At 38.3% G+C, this 19755-nt stretch overlaps 1 protein-coding gene across 10 annotated transcripts in view; it reads right to left on the reverse strand.

Annotated features, from left to right (window-relative positions):
* The window catches only part of SMYD3 (SET and MYND domain containing 3), a 377228-nt gene that overhangs the window by 168781 nt on the left and 188692 nt on the right, over positions 1-19755 (reverse strand). For 2 of the 10 annotated variants that reach the window (XM_064414716.1, XM_064414712.1), the window contains exons 2-3: positions 10228-10264; positions 8880-9008 (exon numbers count right to left, since the gene is read on the reverse strand). The exons of 6 other annotated variants lie outside the window; for them this stretch is intronic. The gene's annotated coding sequence lies outside the window, so the exon portion shown is untranslated. Of the gene's footprint in view, positions 1-8879; positions 9009-9593; positions 9706-10227; positions 10265-19755 lie in introns of all 10 variants that reach the window. 2 more of the 10 variants (XM_064414715.1, XM_064414717.1) reach the window with 2 other exon arrangements.

Raw genomic sequence — 19755 nt, forward strand, 5'->3', positions numbered from 1 at the left:
CAAGTATGCACAGCCCTATGTTTTAAAGAGGAATCCACACAAAAACCAGAGGAATCAGTATTAGGAAATGGCTTTGCTTTTCTGTGCTGGACTGCATGCAACTCCAAAACCAGTTATTGACCCAAAACCACTGTCCAGCTGCAGAATTTTAGTACCAGGTCCTAGCTGCTGAAGGAATATTGTTCACACTGACACAAAGCTTCACACTGATCAAATGTAACAAAAGCCCATTTAATCTTTCACTAATTTTAATACACTGAAAAAGACTTCAAAGAACTTGCTTCTTGCTGTTATCATAAAACAAAGAGAGCTGTTGTGTGAAGAAATGAAGAAAGCACCCACACACTGAGATGACCTTTCTGAATACTTTATGGACAGTCTGAATGTTATTTTTCAAAGCCAAACCATTCTTAAACCTTTATTTTATACAGCTGAAAACTGGCCAAAGCCAGAAGAGAAAAAAGAAACCCTGTGAATACTAATCCATATGCCCCTAAATTTATACCTTTTCCAAATGAAAGAAAACCAGCCACACCCTACAACTACATATGATTAATATCTATATTACAAAGCATAACCAATTTCAGGAAAAAGCAGTTCTTTCAGGCATTCTGAGAATGAATTTCAATTTTACAGCAGGTCTGTGTACCTCTGCCACGACACTTGGCTCAGCAGACGGCTGTGTGCACTGCAGAGCCACAGGCACCAGCCTGGCTTGCTAATGTGCACTGAGGCTGCTGCTGCTTGCAAGAGGACAGCCAGCTCAAGAACAATTATTTTGTCTTCTACCACTCCTGTTGCTGGTAGCTGCAGCCAAAGCACTTAAAATGCCATCAATTTGCTGCCATCTACAAGTGTCAGGGTAGAACAAGACAAGCACAGACACCTATGGTAAATACTCTCGCCTTTGCTAGCCTGATGGGAGGATGAAAACCTCATTTTTTGGGAAAATTAACATGATGAGCTCTGCTGCTTTTTCCCTTGAAACACACCTCACACGTGAAATAGTGTGTCCTCAGAAATGAGCAGCATAATGATGCTTTATTGCTTGAGAAAGCCACACATCCCAAGAGAATTTGTGTCATCATGCACCAGGAGTGAGGCTGATGGAGCTGACTTTAGGCTCTAATAAAAGAGGTGGGAAAGAGATGAAAAAAACACCATGACAAAAGATGCTTTTGTTACTTGTTGAGATCAATCTGAATCAAAATGTGTTCAGTTATAATTTCTTGTACAATTGAAAAAACTGCCAGTAGGAATAGCATGATTTTACTTTCCAATGCCACTATAATTCTTATTCCTATCAAAGGAGGCTGAAAAAATTGCCAAGTTATTTCATTAGGAAATGCAGCTAATTTACAGGCAGGGTAATTTTCCCCCCTACAAAATTGTATAATGAGCTTTAAACTCACTAAATAAAGGGTCTCTTTTCTGAGTGATTATGCTTAATTTACACAGGAATTAGCAGTGACTGGACATCCTTTCAGAATTGCTTTAATAGAGCTGCATTACAAAAAAAAAAAAAAAAAAAAAATCAACAGCCTTAAAAAATATCCTAACAGTCAATAGAGTAAAAAATACTTCTCAGAGCAGCAGTGCCTACATACATTGACTACATACATTGTGTTCATAAATATCTTTTACAGGATAAGCACATAACTTTTAAATTTGGTATCAGAATCCAGAAAATCTTTAATGCTGATTTGATATTAAATTATTCACTTAGGCATTATGCTGATAGAATGTATAGAAAAGCCTAAAATAACAGATGGACAGCAATGCAAGGGAGCAATCAATACTTTCATTTACAAGTTGCTCTTACTGTATGCAATATTAACTATTTATTATTATTTGTTGATATTACCATCACTATTATTATTATTTTATAGTGGGTTTTTTACTGGTTAGTCTGTCCAAAGAATAGTCTGTCCAAACCACTTTGACTTTGGTTTATAGACAAAGAATTGTCTATAAATTCAAATGTAGTCCAGTTTTCACATAGCTAAGTGGTAGCCAGCATCTCCAAAACTGAGGTGTTTTTGTATATTTACATAGAAATTAGGCATTAGAAACCTTAGAGCAGCTTGTTAATGGTATCACTAAGGTAGTAGATATCACACACAAATATCATTTGTCCCTGGCAAGTTATAAAAGGTAATTAAAATTCCTGTCACCTAAACAGTTGACCCTGAGGTTGTGGAAGTAGGAAAAACACATTTGGAAGTTTCAGTTAAAAATTTCACCTCCCCTACTTCCTTTGTAGTGTAGGAAGTCCTTATCATCTTTTCACTCTACCATAGAAGTGAGATTCATAATATTTAAGGTCTGGAAGGGGCCATTAAATCACATAGCCTGTCCTCCTTTATCATGGCATGCATTTCATAAAAGGTCTACAGATCACTCAGAACCAGTGACATCTGTGGAACTGGTTAACTAAATCTATGCCAAAATCTCGAGGGTCCGCAACACAGACCAAGACCGTGCTGTCCCAGCAGCAGCGACAGCTTACAGGGAGTGAGAAGAAATTAACCTGGGAAGGAAAGGAAAAAAAAAAAAAAAAAAAAAAGCAGTAGTGGAAATGAACCATGGCAATAACTGGGATGCGATCCATCCTCGAGAACCTGGCACAGCCATGGTGACTGGGGCACGGGCGCTGCCCCGATGCAGAGCGGCGTTTGCGGCACATCATTGCCATCTGCTGCGCCGCGCCGAGAGCGCAGCGACAAACAGCCACAAACAGCCACAAACAGCCACAAACAGCCACAAACAGCCACAAACAGCCACAAACAGCGACGGGACAGCCCGGCGGCCAAAGGCGCTGCCAGGCTGCCCGCACGTCCCGAAAAGCCGCCTTCTCTACGTCCTTGCTTCGCTTCCATCCTTCCCACACGCACCCTGACGCGGCTGGACCTCCCTCTAAGCCTGGAAGACAGGCAGTCCGAAGGAGGGAAAGCGGGTCTGGTAACTAATGCACAGCCGTGCCATGAGCACAGCCTGCGTGAGAGCTCAGCCACGAGTCACAGCCCGAGGCTTCCCTGGCAAGCGGCACACAACACTACCAAGCTTCCAGCAGCTCTGGCAGAAGGAAACCTTTGGATCAGGCTCCTCGTGCAAAGTTACAAATGCTTTCTGGAGATGTTTTGTGCCTGGAAGTAATTTGCACACTTCGGAACCAAACGACAAGACCAAAGAATTTGGGAGTGCCAATGGTTTCCTCTGACAGGGAAGTCTCTACTTCATCTGACAGAAATTCACCCTTCTAGTTCATCTGACAGAAATCCACCCTATGTACGTGGGTGAAACATCTGCTTCTGAAAGTGACTGCATATCCATATGATGTATGCAAAAAGAGCATATGCCTCTTGAATGCAAATGTAGCAAAGCACCTGTGAAAATGCTTTTTAAATCATAACCAGCATTTACTGAGCTGACACAAACCACTTAAAATAATTTAGATAATAAGCACTATCAAAGAACACGGAATGAACTTACTAATACCCACAGAATAATGAGGGACAACTTGCTGACAGTATTGACACTCAACAAAATTTGGCCTCCACAGTAGCTCACATAAACCATTCAACACACAGACTTAGATTATATATTAATTTTACATGACTGCACATAGCTTTTGGTAGCAACTGGATATAACCTTGGGCACTTCTGGGAGAAGGACAAGTCCACCCCCAGTCTTCTCCCTCCCTATCCCAGATCCAGGTACTATTCAGGCTGCAGAGGCAGCTCCCAGAGGCCGGGTGAGCACCCCCATTCTGTACCACAGAGCCACTAACTGGTGTTTGTTGGTTTGTATATACTGCACACACTGAGCACTGCTCTGATACTTCAGGGAAACTGGGAATTCCTGCTCAATCTGTTTGGGTCAGCTGAGTGTCTTCAAACAAGTAATTTCTCGCCACCCCTCCAGCATCTCAGCCCTATTCCCCACAGAAATAGGGTAATAACAGCAACCTCCTTTGTGTAGCAGCTTGAGATTGTTATTTATAAGAGGAAACTGTTACTGCTGAAATTAAATCTTTACAAACTTCACCACATATGTGAATGACAGTGATCCAGGAACAATTTTCCAATCCATCTTCAGTGTCACTAATTAAAAAAAACAAACTTTGTTGGACTGTTATTGACCAAGAATGTTTTTTTCCAGGGCAGTCATCTCTCCTTCTTTACCCTTGTCTTTTCCAGTCAGTTTTTCTCTCTCATTCACCACAGCCCCCCTAACAGTGCCACGACTGTTTATACTTGTGGCACCAGCCACTTCATGACCTCTCACCTCAGCCTTCAGTAACACTGAACTTCATTCAGCACCTCCATGAGCTCGGTCATGGTGTTGTTACTCAGACACACTCAGCTGGTACATGGAGAGGGTCTGAAGCTTTGCACAGTGCCTGGAACAGAATATTGCTAAAACTCACAGAAACCTTCATTCCCCAAAGCATATGTAAGGCTAAGATACAACAACAGCGCCCCAACACAACGAGCTGTTCTGATTTTTCTGAGGATTGACCTGTAAGAGGAGGGATGGTTTATTTGCCATTGACCCCAAAGAGTCATTTTTGCTTTGGACTCATTCTTCAGGGTATGTGGAAAAGGCACAAAACATCAGTACACAGCCCTCCAGAGTGAGTTGTACTCACCCTGCAACTGAAGGAAGAGGTTCTTGCATCTCTAAGAGTAAAGCAAGGATCCTTCCTCTTCTTTTTGGATAGAATAAAGAACTGGTTTTGCAGATGAAGAAATGCTAAATATTCATAAATGCATTTAAAGACTGGGCAAAAGAACCCCTCCCATAATTCTCAGCTTTGACACTCCTCACATACTAACACTCACTTTCTGATCTGCAGAATGACACACATTTCTGTGCTATTTTACCAGTATTAAGCACTGCAAGGTAAAATTTTTTGCAGGAAAATTACAAATTACGTTTATATTAGCAGGTATTATAGACACATAGGAACTGGTTTACAGATGAAAATTTAGTGTTGAGGATCTGTTATCCCCACTGTATGTATTTCAGATTTTTCTCTTTCTCTGTTTAAACTTGAGACCAGCTCTGCTTTGATGCCTTCTCCTGAAGCTCACTTTTACCTGGTGTACATTCAAGACTCCTTGAGCACATCCTCTAGTTCATAAACAAAAAGCATCAATTTCATGTTCGTGTTCTGCTGTTCAACAAAACCAACCAAAGGAGACTGATTGGGAAATTCACTTCAGAGGAGCACCCCAAGCTGAATTAAAACATGAATATAGATGCACTTGTTGAGACACTTATTTTTTGGGGTCCATTAAGTTTTGACAAATGACCATATCTCAGTAATAACCAGACGGAAGCTCATCACAGGAATAGGATTTGAATTTTTGCTGTAGTTACATCAGACAATGACAGAACCCCCCAAGGACTTTAAGCATATATTCTCTGAATCGTTTCCTTCCTAAACCAGCTATATTATTTTCAGACTGAGCTTAACCACAGCTTACCATCTCAGCAGGCACACTTCCATTGAAACTGGCTTGTTGCCCTCTTTACAAAATCCTGTGATTTTTATTATCAAAAAATGTGCTAAATTTCCATATTAGTCACTCAGAGAATGACAGGGCATGGGACCCCAGGCACGACCAGTATACCAGGGACACTGGCATCCCTGCTCACAACCAGGTTGCCCTGCTCAGCTGAAGGATGAGGTCCTGCTCTTGCCCACACTCAGGATGATGGTGATGTAGAGAGGACTCACACAGTAGCAACCCCCTTGCTCTAAGTGGGCATAAACATCACTTAAGTTGTTTCTATTTTGTAGCTTTTCAGGTTCAAAGTCAAGTTAGCAAAATGGCTGTTGTTCTTGAGAGCATTACATAGAAGAAAATAAAAGAAAAAAATTGAAAACTATTGCAACAGAAAAAAATTGTAACAGGGAACAGAAATTTCTCCACAAGCAACAAATGTGAATTTGTCCCAAACAACCCCATTTTGATCATCACTAAGATTTATCAGCACCTGATTGCTCAGGGACATTATCTTGGCAGTGTCAACAAGGGCTGCAGGCAAGCACCCAACATCATCAAAGCCACCACAGAAGTTAGTGTTAATTTGCAACACTGTGGAAAGGGCCTGCAGACAGGAAAAAGGATGAAAATCACAAAAAGGAGGACATCCTTTCATAAAGCCAGATGTGGTTCCTCTGATCTCCCTGCTGAGGCACACTGACAAAACAGAGCAGTGAAATTGCCACTTGTGCTGTTCTATAAACACTCCTTCACCCTGGAAACTGGGAAATTTAAACAATATCAGATTTAGACCCTTTCACTCTCAATAAACCAATCATTCTATTTTCTGCTTGATGCAAGTTTTGACATTTTAAAAAGTTTAAAAGGTCTTTGTTTTAAAGGATTTTAAAGGGCTAGTAGGAAGCAACTAAAATAGCATTAATGAACGGTTTCATTTCAACAGCTAGTGAACTACAGAACCTTCAGTCAATTCCTTCCCTTTTTTTGTAAGTAAAACATTCAGGTTGTTATCCTCTGACACAAAATAAAGATTTTACATTTTTGAATGGAAGAAATTAGTGCCTTGTCTTCTTGCTATAAGAAACATCTACTTTGCTATCATTCCTTTTCCAAAGCTCTTAGAAAGCCTAGTGAAAGTGGGAGCATACATTCCACATTTTCAAGATAGCACCTAAATTTTAATCTTCCATCTTCCAATAAGGCAGTTAACATAAAATATTTAGAAGCACCACAAGCCACAAATGTATCAAGGTAACTCTTTGAGAACTGACAGTCTCAGATACACCTCTCAGACAGCCACAGTTCTTATTCTTTCCTTCACTGATGGAATTACAGTACGGAAAGAATTACAAAATAGGGAATGTGACAGGTTCACGTTAAGATGGAGCCAAACTGAGATGAACTCATATTTTATTATTATTTTAATAAATATATAATCTATATGCTTTACTTAGATAGATGCACTAGTTCCAGTGTAATTATTTCTATTACTCATGGTTTTTGATGCTCTATGAGAGTAAATCACTATCATCTAAAGCCAATAGAAGAACGAATCTTGACTGCCTATAAAAGGGAAGTACTGTACAACTGCTGAGATAAAGGGAAGAGTACCATTATTTCAAGTGATGTTCGGGATATTACACAACTTTTTACAATGCTGAGAATATTCTTAGGAAAATGTGAGGCCTATTTTCTGACCAGATTTTTTGTGTTGTTTCAAAATTAAGAGTACAAGAGCAAAAGAGGTACCAAAGGAAAAAACAGCAAAGAAACAGTGCCTGAAATGTTATGATGAAACATTAAATGATCATGGCTGCAGCTTGCTGCCAGTGGAAATGAGGACAGACTTCCCTTTCCAATACTGTCAGAAAGTTTGTCTGGGCAAGATGCCCAACAGTGCCCAGCCCAAATCACAGCCAACAGATTAATGTAAGATGATCTTTCTGTTAAGGCTCTTTTTAGTAAACAGGCTCATCCAGAATAGGAGGTAAAAAAAAAAAAAAAAAAAAAAAAAGAAAAGCACAAATCTTCACCAGTTGCTTTGAAGAAATAACTTATTTTCAACTGCTTCAGCATATCAGCTCCCAGGTAAAAGTAAATTTTGAAAAATACTTCTAGAAATATTGCCAGAAACTACATAGGAGTAGTCACTAGTCACTCTTCTAGGAAGTTTCATGCATGTAAGGCATTGCCTTTGAGACAATTTGCAACAATAAAATTAACACAGTTGAAGATATAAGAAATTCTCACATAAAAGAAAATTTTAAAACATTCATTTTATCTCAGTCTAAACAGCCAGTCTGTAGAAAAATTGCATAAAATATATTTTACAGTTTGAAAATACAGGATATTATTTTGAAGACACATATAATCTTGTCATATATATCAGTCCTCACTTTACCCAAAAGACTCATTGTTGTTGCAGTATGAGCAGCATATGTGATATACTCCATTTCTGCTGGAAGGTGAAAATAATGCTAGGACACACATACAGTCTTAGGAGAACATATTGAAAGTTATGTCAAAAGTATATTAAAAAACTCCACAACATAAATAGTCAGTTGGAGCTAGGGAGGTTTTTTGTACTTCTGCTGCTCAGAGGTAACTTTTTCATCAAAAAAACCTGCTAGTATGAATTGGGGTATCCAAATCCTACTCAGCAGGTCCTGTCAGATTTTTAGAATTCCAGGACTTACATGAGGCACTAGAGCTAGAAAATCACCTCTTGGAATCCTTTTCTGAAGTGGAACCATGAGCTGAGTCTGCAAGGAAGAACTATAAGAGTCATTTCCTCACTTCTGAGCAGACAGAATAAATGAAAACACAAATGAAAAGCATCCATTCGCCCTTCCTATTTATATATACCAGCCCTGTAACCCACCTGCAAAAAATTAAATTTATGGAAACATAACAATGGAACCAATTTAGCATGCAGGAGATAAAATGGCAGTGCAAGGACATAATTCTGTTTCAAGGGGCAGAAGAAATTCAGAGCTGACCTCTGCAAAGGATATGTAACTCTATGTTCAGTATCGGGTCTTGACAATTTTAATGTCACATATTTTATTTCTCTGTTGAAATGTGACTTCACATCTACCACACTTTTGTATGTGCATGTACAAACATGCACCAAAAAAAATCTCAGGGAAAAAGGTGATAGTTGATGTAGAGCAATAATCCTCTGGCAGAACAGTTTACAAAAGATGACAGAAATCAGGCAGCACAAGTAAACTTCTGGAGAAGATGCCATGGGAAAATGAGAAAGCATAGTCAAAGAAGATCAGATAATTAGGGCACAGGTATAATAAACACAACTGAATTGCTAGATCTAAAAAAAAATGTAGACTAGATCATAAACTTACAGGCGTTGTCAATGTACAGTAAAGTTGAAAGAAAAATCCTCCATGACTAAGGATGAGTGAGTTGTGTGATCAGTTAAAGAGAACAATCTGAATTCAAAATAAAATTGTCCCCAAGATAAAAAATGGTACCTGTGAAGGGAAGAAAGGAACAAATGTTCAAATGTTATTGCAAAAAAAAACAAACAAAAAACCCAAACAAACAAACAAAAAAACAACCAAAAACCAAAACTAAACCTAAACAAAAAGAAAAAAGAAACAAACAAGAAACCCCCACACCAAATAAGAATTCTATGGAGTTGAGCAGTAACAAGAAAAATGTTCTACAAAGTTAAAACTACAGGGAGGACAACACAATCACTTTCTAAGAGGATCAAATGCTCAAACAGCATCAGTGTCAAGTGCTGAGAGTCATCCATCTTGCCACAAGAAAAAATGTGCCATGTACACTTATTAAATTCCCAACACTGCAGTGCAAAGCTGTAACACCTTTCACAGTATATTAACAGTATAACAACTGCCTCTAGAGAGGCTGGAAAGTTAAAAAAAGCTAAAAATTAACATTTGAATTTTAAAGTTTGCGTGGGTAGTAACTGAGTACCATACTTAGACTTTAAATTATTGGGAGCAGCGATGTATACTAGAAAAAGCAGATTTATTTTATAACAACTGAGCACCACAGAGGATGGCAAGCCCTGTCAGAGCCCTGATAGTGACCCAGGATCTATCTTTTCACCATATGCTTCTAATAGGGTCTCTTCACCACTCTTGGCTTTGACTGTATGACCTCCAGAAGTCCCTTGCAACCATTCTGTGATTATTTCCCCAGCTGAAGGGGAAGAAAGATGACACTGACATATTTTAGAAAGCACACTGAGATCTATTAATTATACTAGATAGATAATAACTCAGTGTTAATAATATTTTCATTAAGTCAAAGACTGGATAAGCAGAAGAGTCTTAGTTATGCTGTAGTAAAAAAGTTAGAGACACCAATGTTTTACACAGCATTTGTGTGAGATTTCCATTCAGTTTAAACAACTTCTAAGATTACTATAACTGAAAGGAGTTGAGAATAAAAAAGAAACTCTCATTTGTTTATTGTGTGTAAAGTAAACATTGTTTGCTCAACTTCCTTGAAATATTGCCTTGAGTATTTATATTTATTTCTTCCTGCAACAGATGAATAACACTTTGAGGAGAAAAATGTAAACCCAATAACATCTGCAAACATTCTGACTAGCATCTGAAACAAATGTTATTGTATGACTAACCCCCTACTTTGTTTATTCCTTTTAAAGAAAAAAACAGGAATTCAATTTTAGTTTTCCTAATTACAAAATATACTTACCGTAAATTGTTGACTGTTGGGTGCTTGTGCTACTTACCTGCAAAACAAGTCAAACAAACAGAGAGTTACTTCACAGCATAATAAACTACATAGGAGAGTGGATATAATTTAGGTGGCTTGATGATCATCCTTTTTTGAATAGCAGAGTTAGATGAAAGGGTGGAGGGAACCCAAGGATCCAGGAAAAAAAAAAAAAAAAACAACTTTAGAACTGCAGCTGGAATACTGATGATGTAAGAGAAAAGCTCAGTCTCAGCAAAAGCACTTTGTGACTTGAATGTCACTGTCCTCAAGGTGAAGGGAAAAGTGCCAAAACTAAAACTTGCTTGCTCTGACTCTCTGAATTGCTTCTGTCCCAAGACAAGCATCTGTAACACAGGATACAAACTCTTTATGGGATACTGTCTCCAGCATATTTGCTTTCCAGACCAACTTCACAGGAACCACGAACCAATATTGTTTATCTCACACAGAACTTCACAACTTAAATGAATTTATCAGCAAACTCCACTAAGGCCAGTACATGCTCACTGAAAGTTGAGCAAGAATAGGCCTGTTACTGCATTTGACATTGCTGTTTCTTGGCCTCATTTTTCTTCTAAAAAACTTTTCTTCTTCTAAAAACTGTAAACTTCTATTAAGGCATAAGCATCTGTTACTATCTCTCTATCAAAGGTGACAAAATGGCAAGGTTGCAAATTATTAGTAGCAGTATCTTTAATCAAACAATTATAGAACTATTGGTTAGAAAGAGCCTCTGGACATCACCTGCTCCAGCTTTCTTTACTGGGAGTGCATAAAGTTAGATCAATTCTTGATTTCAGGGTTCTTTGAAATAGAAATTTCAAACAAGAAGTTCAATACGGGAACAACCCATTTTAATTGATAAAATATTTTGATTAAACAGTTTTTTGTATGTATTATTGTCACACGCTGCATTTTTTTATAGCAGAAATATTACTATTATGGTACTTGGAGATACAAAGGCCTGAAGTTAATAGAGTTAACAGCTTGCTCATTCAAACCCCTATTTTTCAGGAAATTTTCTGAATCCTCTTTGGTATGCAGCATCTTTGACATTATTATACCACATACATATCATTTATCCCTTAAATCATAAAATGTATATGAATATGACAATTTTTAAAATACATAATCCATACCATATCAAATTCATGTTTTTACTACATGTACATGATGTCCAAATTCTAAATCCATATTGGGATCCTGTCAGCTTCCATAACAGAGAAGTCTGACAAGTTCACTTAAATGTATCATCTATTATAACCCACCATGACAATGGTATCTTTTGCTTTGAAGATTTAAAATAAAATACAAATTTGAACAATAAAACTTGTCAAAACCAAAATATTTCTTTTGGCAAGAAAAATAAATAAATAAAATCAGAGATGAAGGCAGAAGAAACAGTGGAACCTTAAAAATGGCAGGAATTCTCTGTAATAATTTTGCCACTGATCATACCATAACCATTGTTAAATGCATTTCATCTCAGCTCAATATTTGAAACAGGTTTCATGTACAGTCAAGATGACTCCAGAAAAGTTTCATAGGTATATTCTTCTTTTAAGCCAAGTTTGCTAATCAACCATGCTAGAGAGCATAGAAAAAACAATCTTTATAGACTCCTGACTATCAGGAACAGTTCATTTTCATATCTTGAATTCCCCATGTGATGTAAGCATATTAATACAATACACTATTCACAACATTATGACATGCTATAATTATCTCCATGGATGCCAGAAACAATTTTGACCATTGTGATACACTGGGTACTATCCAAAAGAAACAAACCCAGTACAGATTTTAAAATATGTGGGTGCAAGTGCACTATACTTTGATCACACTGACAAAAACTTGAGGAAAGCAAAGGGCAGCTGGGGCTAGGAAAGGATGATGCCAATTTAAACTTTAAGATTGACAGCTCTGTTTAGGTTAAGGAAAGCTGAGTGGATGTTATTCAGCAAGGGAAAAACACTATGGAGGAAGAGATGATGTAGGAGTAATATATTAAAAATAAATATGGAACTTGAGGGCATGTTTAATGTAAAGCAAGCCAAATGCTTTGCTAAAAAATGTGGCCTTTGTGGTCTTTTGAAACTATTACCATAATTTTTTTTCCTCCCCTTGAGCTAAATTCCTAAGCAGACATTAAAATTATTTGTAAATGATAATTAGCATTCAGAAACACATTTTAGCACAAGAAATAGAAATGTGCCCTGAGGAGCTCAGCCTTGCTGCCTTGAGACAAGTCTGTCCCCAACACCAAACCTGGGCAAACAGCTTCCCAAGGCCTTGTGCTGCCATGGCTCCAGGGGCACAGAGTGACACCAGGGCCTGCTCCTGCATCAGTGAACCCTGGGAAAGCCCAAGAAAAGAGACAGCAAGTGACAGTGAAGGCTCTGCGTGGCACAGACACAGGTCTGCCACCCCGGTGATAGGGAGTGATAAGCACTGCTTGAGACTTCAAGAATCTGGAAAAATCTGAACTTGCAAACCAGTTGGAGGGAAGGAAAAGTGGCTAAGAAAAGCTTCTCCAATTAAAGTCAGCTCTGGGAGCAAATGTAATTTCCCAGGAGATCCAGCTCCAGTGTTTGCACAGGTCTGTTCTCACATGCTGCTTGTAATAATAATTCTCACCCAGGGTGCACTGCTTTAAGGAAGAACCAAGACCCTTCAAATTTTACACATCTTCTCCAACAAAAAGCTGACTGGCACTTCTGCATCTGCTCCTAGTCAGGACAAGCAATTAAGTACACGTGGTTTGGCTCTGCATACTTCCCAGAGCTGCATTTTCATAGCACTTCACACCCTGTTCTTCACCCCTGCACATTGGACAAGTCCTGCTTCAAGCTGGCCACAGAAAGAAGGCCAGGATTTGGCCTCAAGAATTTCCCATTCCAAAAATTCCATTGATGTAACAGTTGCTGCCTTCATATGTTGACAGGAAAGTAGCACCCACAGTGCAATCTGATGCCATGCCCCTGAGGATCATTTAAAACTACTGGCTTGAATCCTACCATGCAGGTTTTTTCTCCAGGAAGGAGAAATATAATACTCTCAATGATTTATAGAGAGCTGTTGAAAAGCCTTTGCCAACCTCAGGAAATGTTGGTTTTACTGGGTTTGGAAGGAAGGGGAAAACAACACAAAAACTGTAGGTGTTCTTCTTGGTTTGCTTTTTGAAGCCATTAATAGATCAAATGGCCAACTCATCACATAAATATCTGGCATAGATGAGAGAGGCTACAACATACAAGGATGTATTTCCAGTGAAGAGGATGTGATTCATTTGTTACTTGTAGGAAATTACTCACATTTTGCACAGCCATGGCAAACCTACACAGCTACAGATTTCTAAACTCACCAAGGAAGGTCTCCAGTTTCCAGGTTTTTACACATAAATGTTATTCACACCAACAATGTCAATGCCCACTGGGGCAAAAAGGAAGAGACATTTCTTTTTGCATGATAATCGATATCTCTAGAAAAACTTCCCCTAAAAAGGGTGAGGAGCACCCCTATAGCTGTCCTTCAAAATTCCTACTGTCTTCTACTGAAATCCCAATAGAAATCTGCAATATTTGGGCTTTACCAAAAATTTCTTATTAAAACTAACACTCTCCTTTGAGCCCAGGAGAGATCCCATGAGCTGGTTTCTTCCACCTATGCTCAGATAAAAGGATTTATTTCTTTGGGCAACAAATACAAATACTTCAATGTTAAATTCTGGTCTAGTATATATTTCTGCAATGCATATGTTATTTCTCTGATAGGATGGTATTTCTGCTTCCCAAACACACCCAGCCCCACCACTATATATGTACTATAACTGATTTACTTGGCCAAATCTAACTTTAATACACATTAATAAAATCTATTGCCTAAAAAGTTTTATTCACTTCCTAAAAATAGTGGTCCAGGTTTCAAAGACTTTTAAGGTGTAACTTCAAAGACATTTCACATTGACCTAATCAAAAGCATGTTGAACTCAAAATTTGGATCAAGTTTTTAGTGCTCAAAAAAAACATTTTTTAGGCATATTTCTTTGCACTCAAAGATATTTAATTCTGTTCTGGAGCTATATCTTAAAAAATATTTTTTTCAGAAAATATAATCACAAAACCATGAGTTAAGTAGTTTCTAAAAAAGAAATTTTAATGAACTTGCATGCACAAAGTTAGTGTTCTGCTATGAATTGGAAGTTTATTTCTAATCAAAGAACATTATTCACATCATTTTCTTCATCTATAAAATGCGAAGAGCAACTGTTATGTAAGTATTGGTAATGGATAAAAATAGGCCCAACGACTTTTGGAATCAGTAGTATTAGAAATAAATTGTTTTTAAATGAAGTGTAGATCTTGGTGTAGTCTCATTATACTCCAACACTTACCATAACAATGCAATTCATTTATTTTCCAAAAATCCTAACATTTCTTGAAGTTATGGGGAAAATTCTTACTCAAACAATCATTCCATACTCTTGGAATTCTTACTCAAAAAATCATTAAGTTTTGCTGGACCAAGGACTGTAGATTTTGTAGATTCAAAAACCTGGACAGGGAAATTTCTCCTGCCAATAGATCTTTATGTAATATATTGATTTCGCTTACAGATCTGACTTAATGTGGATAAGTTCTCAGGTGGGTTGCACAAATATTACTGAATATACAAATTCAGTTGATTAGCTTTAAATAATCTGAATCTCTTCCCTATAAACAAGTTATTTCCCTCAGAGGGAAAGGTACTGGTGAAAGAGTTGAAAGTTACTGGTGTCAGGATGAAAGCTCCTACATGAAAGCTGCAGCATGGTTGATCACCTTCCTTTCAGTTTTTCCCAGTATGGCGATGGAAAAGCTCCAGATTTTATTTTCAAAAACACTTCTTTATCCAAACATCAAACACTCATTCATGTTACCAGCACAGAAACTACTTAAAAACAGCCACAATAATAGCTATGATCATATATGCAATTATGTACTACAAGAAATTGATGAAAGTTTTGTTCCAGAAGCTGCTAATTTTGCCTGTTTATTGAGCTGTGCTTTGGATAAAGTCAATCATCCCAACAAATAATCTCAGAAGCTCAGTGGTCAGCAGGGTTGAAAGTCTGGGCTTGTGCTAAAAGGTGACATTGGAAATGCAGTAGATATACAGTTATTTTTAACTTTGGACATTAATAAAAACTCCCAGTGACACAAAATACAGCAATGCTGAGCATTGCTAGGCAAAACCTCATCTAAACCAACACAGCAGAGATTCATTCAATGTAGTCTGCAGCTCCATGAATTCAGTGTAAATATGGATCCATCTAGTTCAAAGACTTTTTTGGTCTAAAAACTGAGAGACTGCCAGTGACTGACCTTGATGCAAATATCAGGTGATTATCTGGCAGACATCCCCTTTTTGAGCTGCATATGCCTTTCCAAACCATTGACCATTCCATCTCTCATCAGCATTGCTATTTTCTCCTCCCTCTTTTTGAATTTTAAATCTTGGAATAGAAACTATTCTTTTGATAACTTCCTTCATACTTTCCTCTTACATATCTTTTAATATGTCCATTCTTTTCCTTGTTTTGAACTCAAATGTCATTCCTTGCCTCTCGCTATTTGTTGATTGAGATTTCTGCATTCTGCCTAAGCACTCTCACTGATACACATACATTTAACACTAATCTGTCATTTTCCAGTGAAATACCTGTTCCATCAATTCTCTCATATTACTGTATTCCATTTATGGTCACTAAATACATAACAGTCTTAAAGTTAAATATAAAATATAGAAATGCAGCAACTGTGGAGAATTTCAAGTCATGACTTCATAATCACAAATACTGGAACCAGTGTTTAGATGGAATTCACTTTAATTCAGTTTGCTTTGCCAACAGGCTATCCAAAACAAAACTCTTAAGTGGATTAAAAAGCACTAGCTAAGCTTTCAATTGCATAATTTGGCTTAAATTGCTTCTAAGGGCATAAAATAATGCCAAATAAATCATACAATTGAAATAATCAGCTACTATTGTAAGGGAATGGCTGTTTTTGTTTAGCCATGGAAAAATACTCTGAGCTGGAATGCACAGGGACCCAGCATACACACTGAGCACACATCATTCTCTCACTTTCACAAATGTCTCTCTTATGGGCTGACATATTTTTATCTTGGACTTCCTCAGCAGAAATGCACATACAAAGATGATGCCCAGTCAACTGAAACATCAGCAAAGTCCTTGGTCTAATGTGGGCTCCCTGTTACACTTCCATGATGTGTCAAGCCTTTCCACATGCCTGCAAGGTGCGGGCACTGGGGAGCACCTGGGATTTGCCAAGCAAATTGCAGACATGTTGTTACTCCTGCCCATGTGCTCAGGAAATAACAGGGCACGACAGGAGCAACCAAAATGCTGCCAGATGTACCGAAATGCCAGGCAAATTACTCCTGAACACAGTGTCTACCCTGAAAAACACAAACGGTGTATTGAGCAAAAGGCTGCCCCTGCTGACCCCCATGTCAAAGTCAGTTTGGCTTTGTTTCTGTTTCATGTATTTTTACAACTGCTCCTTCTGAAGGCTGCTCCAAGGCCTCACCACATTCTTGTTTAAAAGATTTTTCTAATTAACAGTCTTCATTTATTCTTTCCCATTATACCTAATTAGTTGTAATGAAGTTATAGAGAGCACTGTGATGTCCTTCAAAGTTCATTTGACTTCTCTGAACAACCAAACTCTTTTACTCCTCCCTATTCTCCACAATAAATCATTTTCACAGCCCTGCTTTGTACCTGCTCCACTTCAATTTTACCTCTAGCATGAGTTGAGCTACATTTAAAAACCACCTCTGGAAATTCCTGAGCCAATTACTTTCAAGAACACATTTGCTTTTTTTGTCAGCATGTCACTAGTGGCTGGTGGTGGTGGTTGATGCTGTACATGCTGCTCAGCCATTTCCAGACTGGTGGAAATCTCTGGGAATGCTGGCTCACACTCCATGAGCAGTTCTTGTTAGCTGTCCCCAGCCACTGCAATACAGTTCTGTCAATTGAGGTTTTTTAAGACAAGGTGGTCAAATATAGAAACAGCTTGCCCAGAGGAGTTGCTGATCTCCCTCCTTGGAGGTAGTCAAGATGTGAGTGGACACAGAAACCTGATCTAATCAGATCTGCTTTCAACTGTACTAGATGACCTCTTGGAGGTCTCTTCCAACTTAGGTTATTCTAGAGCCTTTTTATTTTAGTGACTTGACCAGCCAGTTTCTTAAGACTGATGAACAGTTATTATAGATAAGGTACTACTCATTTCCCCTACTTTGCAAGATTTAAGCCAGTGCCGCAATTTAATTTTATCCTCATTTTTCCTAACTGCAACAATAAAGATATTATTTTCATTTGCTGTAGGCTTTTTGTCCACTTCTTAAGATCTGTTTTGAAAGTAGTTATTGATCCAAGTAGATCTGGAGTCTTTCTTTACCCTTCTTCCCAAGAAAGACAACAACAATTTAGGTTTTTCTCTTTTTTTTTTTTTTTGCACCTCTGATCCATGGAGTTCTACTCTGACCCTACATTCCGTTTTTGAGCTCACCACTGCAGCTATCAATATGAATGAGACTCCTTAAAGCTAGAAGATAAAACAAATTAAAGACCTACTTTTGTCCATTAAATCAATAAATTTAAGTAGCATTTCAGGGAGTCTCTTCACAGACATCACTTTGGCATGCCTAAGTCTAGCCCAACAAAGCACAATCCCCTGCTGGTACAGGGTCTATTAAGTAAAGAAATGTCACATATCCTGAAATAACTGGGTTCAACCATCATTCTCCAATATAAAATTAACAGCTAAGACAGCATGGCTGTTATGCATCTTATTGTGTGGCTGTGAGTCAGAGTCATATTCAAAGAATATAAAAATCACAATTCATTTTGCAGTATTTATCATGCAATGTATGAACACAGGTGTTTGCTGAGCAATGATGAATGATAAGACTAAAAAACAGACATCTGCACTGAGCAACACGAATATTTCAACTCCTGTTTGCTCCTCAAGAAGCACAGAGGATATGCACCTTTAAGAAGCACCTGCAAATGCTGTACCAGCTGTCAGGTGCATGTCTCCCCTCAACAATCTGCAGAAAAGAGACTTGAATTATGTCTGCTCAGTTAATCACATTTTAGGAAGCATGGAACTCTGTAGTCCACTAACAGCACAAGACCATTGACACCCATACACACCTTTCACCTTAACCCTTCAGGACAAGGAGCAAACCATTCCTGGAGGCAAAAGAGCTGGACTTGCTATGGAGTCAATAAACCCTGTGGTTTCACAGGACATGGCCAGTTTGGCTACAAAGGTAACTCCCTGCTCACAGGTGGGTATCACACAGAGATCCCACCAATAAAGATTACTGCAGCTTGCATTCAGGGCTGTGGGAGTTAGCACCAGCTCGTAGGAGCCTGGTATCTTCTCAGCTCTCTCCAAGTACATTTTCAACAACAGGGAGAGCTGGCTCTCATATTATGCTTTCTTGTAACCCTAAACTATCTGGAGCCCTTCAGTACTTCACTTGACTTCATTCTACTCTGCTAATTTACTTCTCTGGCTCTTTCAAGTCCTGAGAGCACACACTTAATATCTCAAATAGAGCTCTTTGAAATCATGCTGCCAAAATAGATGCACATACTTCTAGCTTGAAGCAAAAGGGTATCTAACACTGTAAAATTAAAAAAAAAGAAAAAAAAAAGGACAAGGCAGGCAGTGTTTTCTTACTGACAAATGTGTAAGACAATGTAGCAGACACACACTTTAGAAATGCAGGTGGGCTTTTATTCCTGGCAGTGCAATGAGAGAGGTAATTCCAGATGTGGGGAAAACAACAACCCTCAAAAAGGGATTTGCAATGATATAGCACAGAGGAAGCCTGGAGCAAACTGGCACCATCTAAAAAGCTGGAAGAGAGCCAAACAAATTATGGCCCAGGCTCTTTGGAGCCCTGTTCCCCCCTTCACTGGGAACTGCACAGGAAAAGGATGATTGTGAGAGGGTAGATGACGAGTATAGCCTTCACTGCACATGGAAAGGAGTGTAAATTACAATCCCCTGTGCATACAGAGGCAAAGCAAGGTTCACAATGCCTTATTATATTAAGCCACATTATGAAAATGACTGTTTACATTGGTTCATTAATGTTTGTAGAGGGCTGTGAACATGCAAAATGGTAAGTATCAGCACAGGCATCAGCATGGTATCTCAACTTTAACAAGTTCATGAGTCTTGTAACAAAAGAAAATACACTTTACTCACAACAATTATTGTCCATTAAATGTGGTGTTTAGCATACTGTCTCTCTACATCATTCCTGACCACACAGAAAATGGTACCATTAGTATGTAATGTTATACTGAGTAATTTATTCTTCCAAATGACAAAATGTGTGCAATCATTAATAAATTAACAAATTCAACCCATTAACTCACGCATTTGGCAGTGCAAGGCTATGTAAGCTCTGTGT

Source organism: Passer domesticus, chromosome 3 (assembly GCF_036417665.1).
Source record: "Passer domesticus isolate bPasDom1 chromosome 3, bPasDom1.hap1, whole genome shotgun sequence".
Lineage (NCBI taxonomy): Eukaryota > Metazoa > Chordata > Aves > Passeriformes > Passeridae > Passer > Passer domesticus.